At 46.9% G+C, this 12,949-nt stretch overlaps 1 protein-coding gene across 1 annotated transcript in view; it reads left to right on the top strand.

Moving 5' to 3' along the window:
* EXD3 (exonuclease 3'-5' domain containing 3) overlaps positions 1 to 12,949 on the top strand; it is a 331,172-nt gene that overhangs the window by 157,221 nt on the left and 161,002 nt on the right. The gene's annotated exons all lie outside the window — the stretch shown is intronic.

The raw sequence follows: 12,949 nt of genomic DNA, 5'->3' as shown, positions 1-12,949 counted from the left end.
TAATAACACAGAAAGAGAGTAGCAGTAATCTTGGTGCATAAACAGGAGAGTTCAGGCAACCATGTTTTGGCCTGATACTACAATAAACACATATGTGACAATGAAACACCAAGAAATTCCATGGTGACAAACCGTTAGTGATTATTTATGTGTCCGTGATAGCCCTGTGGAATTGCAACCTCATGGTGAGTGTTTGCTCCTTTTCTGTAACTCCTCTCAGTTTGAATTCTGCAGCCATGAAGGATTTCTGACCATCAGCTACTGTCTGCGTTTGAAAACCCATTTGACTGGTCAGTGTGGGCCTCTGAGTGTTCCCAGGCCAGTCCAGTGACTGATGATCTCACGCCTTTGAGATGTTAGGCACTGTCTGTACGCACCAGCAAAATGACTCAAGTGTTTCTTCTCCCTTTCATGGGTCAGCAGGAAAAAGAACAGTTCAAAAGACATGAGAATATGGGTTTTTTAAGACAGACGTCGTTGACAAAACACCCAGCATCACTTCATGATGATGGAGAAGAGAAGGCTCTGGGGTGATCTTATTGCAGCCTTCCAGTACCTAAAGGGGCTACAGGAAAGCTGGAGAGGGACTTTGGATACAAGGAAGAAACTCTTCCCTCTGAGGGTGGTGAGGCACTGGCACAGGTTGCCCAGAGAAGCTGTGACTGCCCCATCCCTGGGAGTGTTCAAGGCCAGGCTGGATGGAGCTTTGGGCAACCTGGTGTAGTGGAAGGTGTCCCTGCCCATGGCAGGGGGGTTGAGACTGGATGATCTTGAAGGTCCCTTCCAACCCAGACCATTCTGTGATTCTATGGTGACTGCTAAACCTACTTAGTGTTTTCAGTGGTGAATATTCAGCTTCTGTATGCAGTTTATCATAGCCATGCGAGACGCCAGACTCTGTGAGGAAAGGAAAGGGTTCTTGCCTCTGGATCTCAGTGATCTTATCGAGTGAAAGATCTTTTCAGGGTTCCCTTTGAGTCTCACAAGCTTAAAGGCCAGCACAAGTGCTGGTGCCTTGCTGGATCAAGACTTGAGATGGGCTGAGCCATGAAACTGTAGCAGATATCTGCATCACAACTTCCGGATGTATTTCAGTGTACACAGTGAAGGGATTTCTCCCAGTGCTACGGTGGATAGTGGGAAAAACCTCCCAGTTAACACACACGATTGCAGATCCTGTCAGTCACTTGTGGAAACAGGAGAATCGGGAATAGATGCTCTCAGAAAAGTGCTGTTTGGTGCCTGGTAAGACATCTCCTTAGAGAACTACACAGAGCTCACTGCGTGATGGACTAGGGCAGAAGGTTGTCTTTGCTTTCTCAAAGTATTCCAAACTTTGTGTTTTCTGTGTGCTGGCAGCTTATATATTTTTGACAACTATGTAATTATCACACGAGTAGTGCTTAAACTTGCCTGTTATCAGTCCCGACTCTTAGTGCTCTCAGTGGTTACTGTCTTTGGCATCGCTTCAGAGCGATCAGAATCTGTACCTGTGCATCTGGAGGAAGCTGGAATAATCCCATGTGCCGGTAGCTTCTGCTTCACGCTGCCGGCACAGTGGCTGCCCTGAACAAAAGGGAAGTCGCAAAGGAGGAATCTCCGAACAAGTTTTGGTTTTCAGTGCAAAAACTAAGGTTGTCCGGGACTTTGTTGGGTTTGGAAGATTGGGCTTGACATCAGGGAAAGATTCAACCTTCCACTTGGAGCTTCGCTTATGAGCTGACGCGTTTTGACCAAAAAAATCCATCAGGCTTCTCTTGGAGCTGGGGAGCGTTGTTGTTTGTGTGTGTGTTCCACCCGCGTGGTTGGTTCAGGCTCACGGGCAATTGCTGCCTCCCAAACTCTGCCTGGCCACGCAGTGTTAGACACGTTGTGCTGGGTCGGAAGCAGAGGATGGGATGCAGCGTGGCCACTGGGTCACCTGGGGGAACGGGAACCAAACCCCCAAAAGACTCTGCAACGACAAACTCTCAGTCAGAATTTTTGGATCCTTTTTTTTTAAATTTTAAGTCCAAAGAGGTTGAAAGTCTTCATGGGTTTAAAGCCCGTTTTTGTTTCATTCTGTGCTTCAGCCGTAACAAAAGACGTAAATTACAGAGATATCGAGAGCCCTGGTGAAAGTGGTGTCTCTCCTTGTTCAGTGGTGTCTCTCCTTGTTCAGTGGTGGCCATGGCACGTCCAGTATGGCGGGTGACAGACATTTCTGGGCTGGTATTTCTTTTTGTTCGCCCTGAGCAGTACAAGTACAGAATTTTCCAGTTCCTGCCCTGTGGGATGAATTGGAGGTGTGATCCTGACTGCTCCTACAAAAGGCAGAAACTCAGTCGTTAATTGTGGGGCCAACAGAACCTGTTTCCAGCCCTGTAGCAAACTGGTTTTGCCCCCTCCGCCTGCCAGTGCCCGCTCTGCTGCCCGGGCTGTGGCTGTGAGGCAGGGATGGCAGCCGTAGGCAGGCAGAGGAAGCAGGAGGGGAAGCAAAGGGATCAAAACGTCTTCATACCCTAGGGAAGCTGCCCTCACCACAGCTGCCCGCTGGCAAGCCGGGTTAGCCCAGGAGGAGAGCTGCCGTTTGTGTCATCTGCAAGCAGAGATACCTGGAGGGCAGAGGGAGGGGAAGAGCGCTGCTCTCGCCCGGTGCCAGCTGCATTGCTATTCATTAGCTTGCCTAACTGATTCCGAGCCGCATGGAAACACGCAGGAGAGTGCCTGTCTTCACAAGCAGAGAGGAAGGTGTGTAGGATATTGATGGTAGATAGGCAGGGAAAAAAAGAGGCAGGGCATGAGCCAATTGTCTGCTTTGCTGTGTGCCCTTCTGCTTCCATTTTTGCCTGCTTCGTGTTTTTCATAGCTTTCATCAGCTGCATGAAGATGGTGGAACGGGGTAGAGCGACCCCAGAGCGGCCGACACCTGGCGCTGGTCAGATGTGTTCAGGAGGGGCCGTCCTGCCAGTGACTGCAGAGGGCACTTGGCCAGCAGCAAGTGGGGCTTCTTGGATGCTGATGTTTCCTTGGAAATTCTGCAGGACAAAATCACTTGGAGACTAAAAAGCATGGAAGGCATTTTTCAATCATCTGCCAAGCTTTCAAAAAGTGAACACACACAGAACAGGAATATCTATGAGGAGCATAGTATGGAAGCAACTCTGGTTGGAAATGTCACCTCTAACAGTGTTTTAAATGTCAGAGGGTACTTGCATGAGGTTGGCAATATGACATGGGACCTAGCAGGGAGCACTCCCATCTCAGGTGGCAGCTGGAGCCCAGGGACATCTCAGAGGGCACCTGACATCCATGTTGTGGTGACCTGAAATTCTCCTGGTTTAACAGAGGGCTTGGGAATAGGAGTGTTTAGTGTTTTGCTGTGCTGCTTTTGGTGGGCAGGGCTCTCACTGATGTTTTGGATGATCTTGCAGTTGTGCCCTTGTAGACTCAGCTTGGTTGATTAGTGCCAAAGCACCCGTTTTGTGTGGAGTCACCCACACCCCTGCAGGTCCGGTCCCTGTGGGAGCTGTGCCCGTCTGTGCAAGGAGAGAGCTGCCCGGGAAGCTCTGAGGCCCTGATGCCACTCGCAGGAGATGGTCTCAGCTTGGTGAGGATAGGCTGGGGTAGTTGTGCAGGGGGAATAACAGAATATTATGGGTGTTTCTGACCTGTTAGAGCCCAGAAGGCACACACTTGCTTGGTGATTCTAACATCCAGAGTATTTTTGCAGGGAATAGTTTGGCTGTGGCAGAACTAACCGATTGGTACAGTTTAAAATGTTATCTCAGGGTGCTTTGGCCCAAGAAGTGTACGTGTGTTTGTTTGGACTCCCTGCTATGAAATTCCTTCTCCCATGGAGCAGAACAGAGTGACGGTGCACAGCAACGTAGCTCTTCGTTTAGGGCAATAACTGGAATCGGTGTTGGGCAGGGTTAGAACAAATTAGTTTATTTAAGACTGTCAGTGTCATCTGTTTTGCACGGTGTCTGGGACAGTGAGGTGGTAGAAACGGTGCTTCCACTTTCACTGACCTTGAACCAAAGGGCCTTTTGTTGCTAAATCAAAAAACTTTCTGTGCTAGTGTTTGCACGGGGGAAACTGTCTCTGAGATTCTCAAATGGAAAAATCTTAAACCTTTCCAAAACTAGTGCTCAGGAGAAGTGCTGGTGTTTGCAAAGATGTTACTTGTTCTTTGGGCACTCCTGGTGAGCTGTGGCTCGTCAGCCAGCCCTTTGGCCAGCTCACGGTTGGCACCGCTCTGTCCTTCGCTTTGGTGTGGGTGACTTGAGAGGAGGGCGCAGGGATACGCACCCGGGAGAGTGGCCCTTGGTCTTTCCATGCTCCTGTTTTGCAGCTATTCCGTCTGCTCCGGCCTCGCATGAGAATGAAGTAGATGAGCCCTGGAGCCAGCTGTTCATCGTGTTCGGCGCTGGGAGAGGCTGCAGCTAATCTCCTCTCCTTCTCCAGCTGTGACAATGAGATAACTTATTTATTTTTAAATTTCTGACCATGAAAATCAAACACTGTGCCAGCTCGTTCTCTGGGTGAGCAGGGGTGAGATGCTAGTAATTCGTAGCAAATGTGTAACTCCAGTTCCACTCCAATTCTAGGGCTGTTATGCTGCTTTACAGATGATATTCAGATAATATTCAGAAATCTGCCCAAACAGAAGGCATAAATAAAGTGCCCTGCATTATGTGTAATACATTTGAAAAATTTTGACAATTCCTGGTCCATAAGAGGTTCAATTATCTTACACTACAGTAAGGAGTTGAGGTAATCCTATTTATTTAACCAATGAATTTCTAAATGGCAAACATCCTCAATGACTGATGCCAAGATCCTAATGTGCTCTTTCTGTACAGGACCATTTTGACCTCAATTAAAATGTAACTACCTCTGGAGTAAAATGTAATAGCTGTTATGCTCAAGGAGGTAGTTTTTAAGGGGAATTTAAAGGGCAGAATGCAATTATTTTTTTTTTAAGTTTTTGTGGCCAGAACACCTGGCCAGTAATCCTGCTCTGGGGAGTCTTTAATAAGGACAAGAGGTCAGAAAGGCCACTTTGCAAATACCCACATCTGATGTCCTTCCCCAGGACTCCTGAGTTGAGGCAAACTTTTAAATCGACTCAAGATTGTTTTGAGTACAGCAACATTTCTCTAGCGTAAGGAGCTTGATATCCGTAGGGAATGAAGCAATCTGTGCAATGCAAATGGGAATGATATTCAGGAGGTGATTAGTAAACGACATGTCTTTCAGTATAAGTCTGCACGTCAAATTATCTTTCGCTCTGTGTTTGAGGGAACTGTTTATTCAGGGATACGGTGGATTTCATCACTCAGACGTCAAATCCAGACTGGCTGTTTTCCTGGAAGGTAGAAACCAAAACTAGTTTAACCAGCCCTTGTGTGGAGTCCCTTGCTAGTATTTATGGCCTCTTTTTCAGCAGGAAATTAGAACCAGTGGGCGATTGGTTTTGTTCCTTCTGGCCTTAAAAGTCTCAGGGAGGAATCATCAGCTGAAATAAATTTTCATGGTTCTACTAGTGTTGCTGCAACAGGGTGCTTGAGCTGAGGAGCTGTCTCACTTAAGCCCAGGTAGCTCCAAGCGTGGGGGGTGTGTAAATATGCAGGAGCTACTCCTTGTCTCTATTTTGCCTGTTAAGCTATCTGCAAAAGAATTGCATTTCTCTTTCTACAACTTTAAGCAGCTTCCTAACAGCTGCTGTTTAAAAAAAGAGAAGATTTTTTTTTTTTTTTTCCATTTTCCTCTAGCAAAATAGATGGTATTTAGACCTGGACCAGTGACAGGTTTAAGATCTGGTGTCTGTCTTGTGAAGCCAGGATCGAGGGAATTGCTTTATATCAGTTGAGAACTGGCAGTCTTTCTTCCCCCAGCGTCCACTTGTTGCTCCCGTTGCTCCTTTCATTCCTCTTCCTGCGTTTTGTCCCCTGTTCAGGGACTGACCAGAAACTCGGTGGGAGTGTTTTGGCAATCCCTCTGTTTTTGCCCTGTGCCTTTTTTTTTTTCAGATTTACTATTCTTGTTGGAGGTCTCTGGGGGGAACATATAGCCACAATGTGATGTAAAAGTATATCGTACCTACGGGAATATTAAACCATGGAAAAACTGGACAATAAAAGTAGCAGGCAAAGTATAGATTTCCTTCTATTTTTCAGTTCAGTTTGTAAACGGTGTCATATATTTATTGATAGCTGAAATAACATCAGAGTTGCAAAGCAAAAGGACTTACTGATAGGGCTGATGCAGAAAACAGGCACATCTGTGACTGCCTCAGCAAAAGCATAACGTAATTCTTCAGTTACGTTCTGCTCTCTGGATAGAGAGCAGTAAAATATGCATCTGTACTAATGAAGTTAGCACTGTTGGGCTAAAAGAAATGGGAACTTCTCGTTTAACAAACCCACAGCTGTTGTGGGAGAAATACATGGGAAAAGCCAAACAGGCGGTGTGTTCCGATGCCTTACTATCTCAAGAAAAGTCTACCAGAGGATGATACAGACAGTTAAATGTAAAAACCTCCATGTACCTCCTGCATGGCTTAGAGAGGATTATTTTCTGTAAGACCTGAAGGGCTGGTATGCCTAATGGTAATTGTGGTAGTTTTATTTGTAACAAATCCAGCCATTTCTAGATAAAAAAATTGTGGTTAAGCACAAACATACTAATGAATTCTGGTGGAATTTTACAGTAGGTACCACGAAGCTAAGACAAACTGCTGTTGTTTTCCATACTATCTACTAAATTGTCAAAAATGTCAAAAAATGTTTAAAAAAAGGACAAACAAACAAACTTCCAGAGAAGTTGTAGATGCTCCATCCCTGGAAGTGTTCAAGGCCAGGTTGGATGAGGCTTTGGGCAACCTGGTGTAGTGGAGGGTGTCCCTGCCCATGGCAGGGGGGTTGGAACTAGATGATCTTTGAGGTCCCTTCCAACCCAAACCATTCTATGATTCTGTGATTCTAAAAAATCAGCCAAAAATTTCTCTGGAGTGGTGGAAGATGTGTTTGCTCCATAGCTTTGGAAAATTAGCTCCCATTTGCTGAAGTGCGGATCTACAGGGCCAAGCTCTGGGGCTTCAGCAGAAGCTGATGGGAGCTGGGTGTCTGTCTTGTGCTTCAGTGAGGTATTGGCAAGTAATTCCTTTGAAAGCTCAGGACCTCCGTTTTAAAAGTTGTGGCCAAATAGCCCTTATGTGCCGACGCAGTAAGTACTGGAGAGCAAAGAAAGGAAACTGGAGAAAAAAGACCGGGGAAAAAAATTCTCCTTTAAATTGTTTTGGTAAGTTAGAGATGCTTTCTGATCTTAAACCCCCTGCAACCAGACAGTGCTCGCTTGCTGCTGAGCAGTGTAATTGCATTTCTGTCACTAGCACACGTTCATTCAAAGCACAACTTGGTCAGAAGGAGATTTGGTATGGTGTAAAAAAGAGGCTAATTGGCTTATGCTGTAGGTTGAGAGGTCAGTGTTTGATTAAAGAGTTAAGAGCATCAGCAAGTGGTTAGACTGAGCCGATGTGCCCTGGTGGTGTGTTTAATCCAGCCAAACGGGAGGAGCATTTTAGGAGTAAGAAACAGTACAGGAAGGATTATCATCCAAAACATAGGAATATATGGGACATTGAAGCCCCTTAAAAGCTACATCAGGAGTCTGGAATAGAGTGGTTTCCAGGATACCTGTTACTGACTCCAAACTGCATCAGCTGTGGGATTGTATACCACAAAGTAAAAATGGGGACAGCCTCACTTAAACAAATCCTCACCTTCCTTTTGCTCTTAAGAAAAGGAAGGGGACTCTGTCAAGAGCACTGACACTGGCCTCTCCAGCAGAAATAGGGAAAGGCACAGAGGAGGATGGGATATGGAGCTCACCTGCTAGCACAGAAGGAGAGGATGAGTTCACTGCTTTTGGAAAAGTGCGAAGCAAATAGGTCATCAACAGGGCTCTGTACGTATTCTGCTTATAGAATCACAGAATGGTTTGGCTTGGAAGGGACCTCAAAGACCATCTAGTTCCAACCCCCCTGCCATGGGCAGGGACACTTTCCACTACACCAGGTTGCTCAAAAAAAAAAAAAAAGTCCCTCTCCAGCTTTCCTGTAGCCCCTTTAAGTACTGGAAAGCTGCAATAAGATCACCCCAAAGCCTTCTCTTCTCCAGGCTGAACAGCCCCAACTCTCTCAACCTGTCTCCATAGCAGAGGTGCTCCAGCCCCCAGATCATCTCCGTGGCCTCCTCTGGCCCCGCTCCAACAGCTCCATGTCCTTCTTGTGTTGGGGACTTCAGAGCTGAACGCAGTATTCCAGGTGAGGTTATGAGTGGGAAGCAGCTCATGTTTGCAGCCCTGTGGCATGAGACAAGGCAGTACTCTTGCCCCGCGGTAGTTTCTCCGTGCGTAGGGACACGCAGATGTAGGGGACTACATTTGCCCAGTTTTAATTGAAGTCTTAAGCCTTGTACACGCGCAGATCCGCTCTTCCGTTCTTATCCAGCCAGCAGTAAAACTATCCGGTCATCCAGTAATCATCCCGGGTTATTTGAAAACCCTGTAATCGATCGGTCCCTGTCTGAGTGCTTCCACAGGTAGAGATTGGATTCTGAAGGCCTGTGCAAATCCGCTGCCTTGCACAAAGCTGCTCGGGCTATTTGCAATTGATAGTTTGGCTGTATTGTACTTTTAGGCAAGATTAGTTCGCCAGTTCCCTGCCAAGAAGAGAACCACATAAACAGAGGATTGTTTAGAAACAAAAAAAGTTCCTCTTGACAGAGAAGTCATGTAAATGGGAAGAAACAGGAAACTAATCTTCCCTTGTTCGCTCTGAAAGAATGCATATCTCTGAGGAATGTTGTAATTATGGATTTAGGAAATCAGTCCAATTTGCCAGGGTGTGAATTTCAGAGTTCATTCAGTCAACCCTCTCAAGCATTTCTCCTTCAGAACAAAAAACACCAGGAGTTTGAATGTACCAAAAGAGATTAAAGGAGACAAAAATCTGCTGCCAAGCTTTGCTTTTGGTAAAGATCCTGCGAAGATACTTATTATTGCTCTGGCTGTGAGCCAGATGAGATTTGTGCATGGTGAAACAGAAATAAGTGGTAACCCATGTTTTTCCTGTAGGCATCTATTTTTCATAGACTAATGATGGGAAGAGTTAGTGCTCCTGAGCAAGTATTTCCATCGTCAAGATTTTTGCTTATTCACTTTGAAGACTTTAGTAAATAGAAAAATGTCCCCTGCTGGGGATGCCACATTAGCGTGTTCTTAGAGAGAAAAGAACCTAAACACAAGTTGCTAACTGTTCTGAAGCAAGCCTGGGCTGGAACAGGTCCATCAGCCGAGCGGAGCCAGGGAGGGCGCTGGGTGTGAACACAAGGCGCAGCGAGGCTCGGGGAGATGGGTGAAACAGCCCACGGTGAGCATCGCTGGGCAGCTCCAGCGTGGGCTGGCGAGGGGCTCCCGAAGGCAGTCATGAGCTCTCACAAACCTCCTTGGAACTGAAGCAGCAGCAGGAGACCTAAGAAGTCTGCTGTCGGTGAAGCTGAGGGCTGGGTTAGAAAGAAACCAAAGAAATTAGCTTACTGCTTCTGTTCCTTGGCAGTGAACACGGGAGATTTTAAGTTAATTCCACTTCAGAGCTTGCAGGCCTTTTAATTAAGGTCGTGATACAGGTGAGAACCTGGAGCTCTTTGATGACCAGCCTTTCATGCAGCTGATTCCACAAGAAAAGTGCAGATCTGAGGAGAATTGCTGTACGCCAGGAGTAAGTACGGGCAGAGTAAGGATGCATCGTGGTGTAGGAGGACTGCTATAGAAAGCTGTGAAAATAATCCAGAGCCAGGGCCAAGTCACAGGAGATTCCTGCTTTGTTGCTCGGCCTCATAGCTTGGAATTTGGCCGAAGCAGGGAGAACAGAGTAGGGAGAGAACGAGAAAGAGGTTTCTGAGGCTCTTCTCCCATCTGCAGATCCTTCCTCCTGAAAAGTCTGTGTCGGCCGTGTGGAGCTGACACAGGCTGGACCCGAGCGGTAAATCCTCCCGGCCCGCTGGGGAGTAAATGTGCTGGAATTCCACATCTTTTTGGAAATGAAGATGGAGCTTATGAATTCTTATTATGTTTGTGACTGGGTATGGGAACATTTAATTGAGCAATTGGTTGGGTTAATTGGTATACTGGTTTAGCTCGTTAGGGTTAATGTTAGGGTGATCCAAAACAAATGGGAAGGCGTCGTGGTGGCTTCCACTGATGTTCATCCTGACAAACTGACGAAGTGTAATCCTGCGGGTTCATGTAACAGCAGCAGCAGAGACACAGCGACAGTGGTTTCATTCCTGCAGGCTCTTCCTCTGCGCACATCTGCAGCCCTGGCAGTCCTGCAGCAGCACAGAGCTTTGGTTCTCTGTGCCTGTCCCCGCAGTGGTGCCCAGCTCTGGCAGCGTGCGGCTGTTGCTGTGCTTTCATAGCTGGAGGGCGGTTCCTGCAGACAGATCTTCTAGCACGAGTGGATGTCGTACGCTTCTGCTAAGTTGGATTTTGGAATAATGACATTTGATAGTAATCCTTGCTGCAGCCTTATGGCTTAGCAGAAAGTCATATTTCCCTCGTGCGGGCTTGTGTGCTTCAAGATCCAAACTAAAATAGAGTTACCTAATGGTGACTTTTGTAGAAAGTTTGTGAAAGTGCTTGGCAATTTTATAAACCTTCTTAGGCTTGAGAGGCCAGAGAAGTTGTGTTGGGTCATATGAGGACCAGGCTCAATGAACCTCAGTAGCAGCGCAGGTCACCTAATGGGCAGTATATGATGGGAGCCCTCACTTTCTTAAACTGGAGAGCACGATTTGCCACAGTGACACTTTGTTCGTGTGTGTGTGACATAATGACAAAAGGCAGATAGATAAATGCTACTTCAGAATACACTGGGAAGATAAGGGTTGCCAGTTTGTCTTCAATGCACTGTGTTATTGGACTTAGACAAAGCATCTACTGTGATAAGTAACGTACTACTTTGTACTCTGAAAGAGTTTGGCCAATTTCCCCGTCCTCATTCATCTTCAGTCTTGCCAAGTGCTGGAACGCTCCCAGAAAATATCTCCAGCTTGCCATCGTGGGACCAAGAGGTGTGAGAAATCTGGAAGCATATCAAAACTGTGTGGCTTATGTATTCAGAACAAGTCCTTGGTCCTTTGCTGATCCCAGGGATGGATAATATTCAGCAATTCTGGGGCCAGGGTTAGGTTAGAATTCAGAAGACGCCTCGGCAGAGATTGTGAGAAAAGGATTTTGGGGAAAAGCACAGACCCTCAGGACAGACTTCACACTGAAGTGAAGGAAAAAAAAAATTGCATCTTAAAAAGCATGTAGGGTGAAGTTGCCTTAGTCTCTTTGTTAAGGAATTGTATTTTTGTTTTTTATGGATGGCATGCAATTATTTCTCTCTACAAACAAATGTTATTTTAATAGGGTTAGCCTGACTCTGTAGCTCCTTAAAGACACACATCTATGACATTCCCGGAACAAGTAGTGGAGGGGAGAACCAGTATTGCAGGTGAATGCACCCTGATTTTGTGTATCAGCATACCTGGTGTTGTTGTGGGATGTAGTTGTGGAAAATGAGTTAATTATGGGTTAAAATAAAAAGGAAAGTTCTGACCTTCCCACTGGGAAAGTCCCCAAAGCATCAGGCTACACCTACACTGCTGAACAAGACCACAAAATGATCTGTGACCCAGAAGTCAAGTGGCACTGGCTGACTCGTACCAACACGGCCTCAGGCTGCCATCCTTCCTGGGAGGTTGTCTGAAATCCGCAGTGACAGGAGCGGAGGGCCGGAGCCCTTCGCTAGTGCCGCTCCGCGAGCGCAGCAGCGGCGACTGATCCGACGCTGAAGCTGATTTTCAGCACAGCGCTGAAGTGGCTGCACTGTGTGCGGGTGGGTGACGTGATTCAGTGTCAGTGCTGAGCTTCAGCAGCTTCCAGGGGTGTCGTGGTGCCCTCCGCTAAATCCTCCTGTGTCCTGGAGCATCTGGGGGATTGCGTGCCTGACAGTTCACTTGGGCGGTCGGGAGCAACATCATAGAATCATCATAGGATGGTTTGGGTTGGAAGGGACCTCAAAGACCATCTCATTCCAATCCCCCTGCCATGGGCAGGGACACCTTCCACTACACCAGGTTGCTCAACGCCTCATCCAACGTGGCCTTGAACACTTCCAGGGATGGAGCATCTACAGCTTCTCTGGGCAACCTGTTCCAGTGCCTCACCACCCTCAGAGTGAAAAATTTCTTCCTTAGATTCAATCTAAATCTCCCCTCTTTCAGTTTAAATCCATTGCCCCTTGTCCTGTCACTACACACCCTTGTAAAAAGTCCCTCTCCAGCTTTCCTGTAGCCCCTTTAGGTACTGGAAAGCTGCTATAAGATCACCCCGGAGCCTTCTCTTCTCCAGGCTGAACAGCCCCAACTCTCTCAGCCTGTCTCCAGAGCAGAGGTGTTCCAGCCCTTGCATCATCTTCGTTGCCTCCTCTGGAAGGGCGACATCACTGTAGAGTATTACCCCTTCTCCGTTAAACCTCGATTTCTGTCTGGGCTTGTGCCATCTCCAGCCGAGAAACATTGATATCCATGTTCTGGTCAGCTACTGAAGTGAAATATGATGATGTTTGTGTCAGAGTTACTGAAGTAAAGTGTGTGCAGAGCCTTTCATCTTCAAAGTAGGAAGTGTCATGTGCCCCGTGGAGCGGAGCCGTTGCCAGCAGACAGTTATCTGCTCTGTGGCTCTGTGAGTTGGGTGAAGGTTGTAGGAAGGATGTCCAACACTGTGTAAAAAGGATCTCAACCTCTTGCTTAGCATTTTTTGAAAATACTCTCTCGTCAGATCTGACTTGGAAAGCAGAGGTTGTTCTTTACCCCAGCTATATACCTGCTCTCATCTGTGGCAGTATGAGCAG

Source organism: Tauraco erythrolophus, chromosome 22, assembly GCF_009769465.1.
Source record: "Tauraco erythrolophus isolate bTauEry1 chromosome 22, bTauEry1.pri, whole genome shotgun sequence".
Classification (NCBI taxonomy): Eukaryota; Metazoa; Chordata; class Aves; order Musophagiformes; family Musophagidae; genus Tauraco; species Tauraco erythrolophus.
This window is presented reverse-complemented; position numbering and strand designations above follow the sequence as displayed.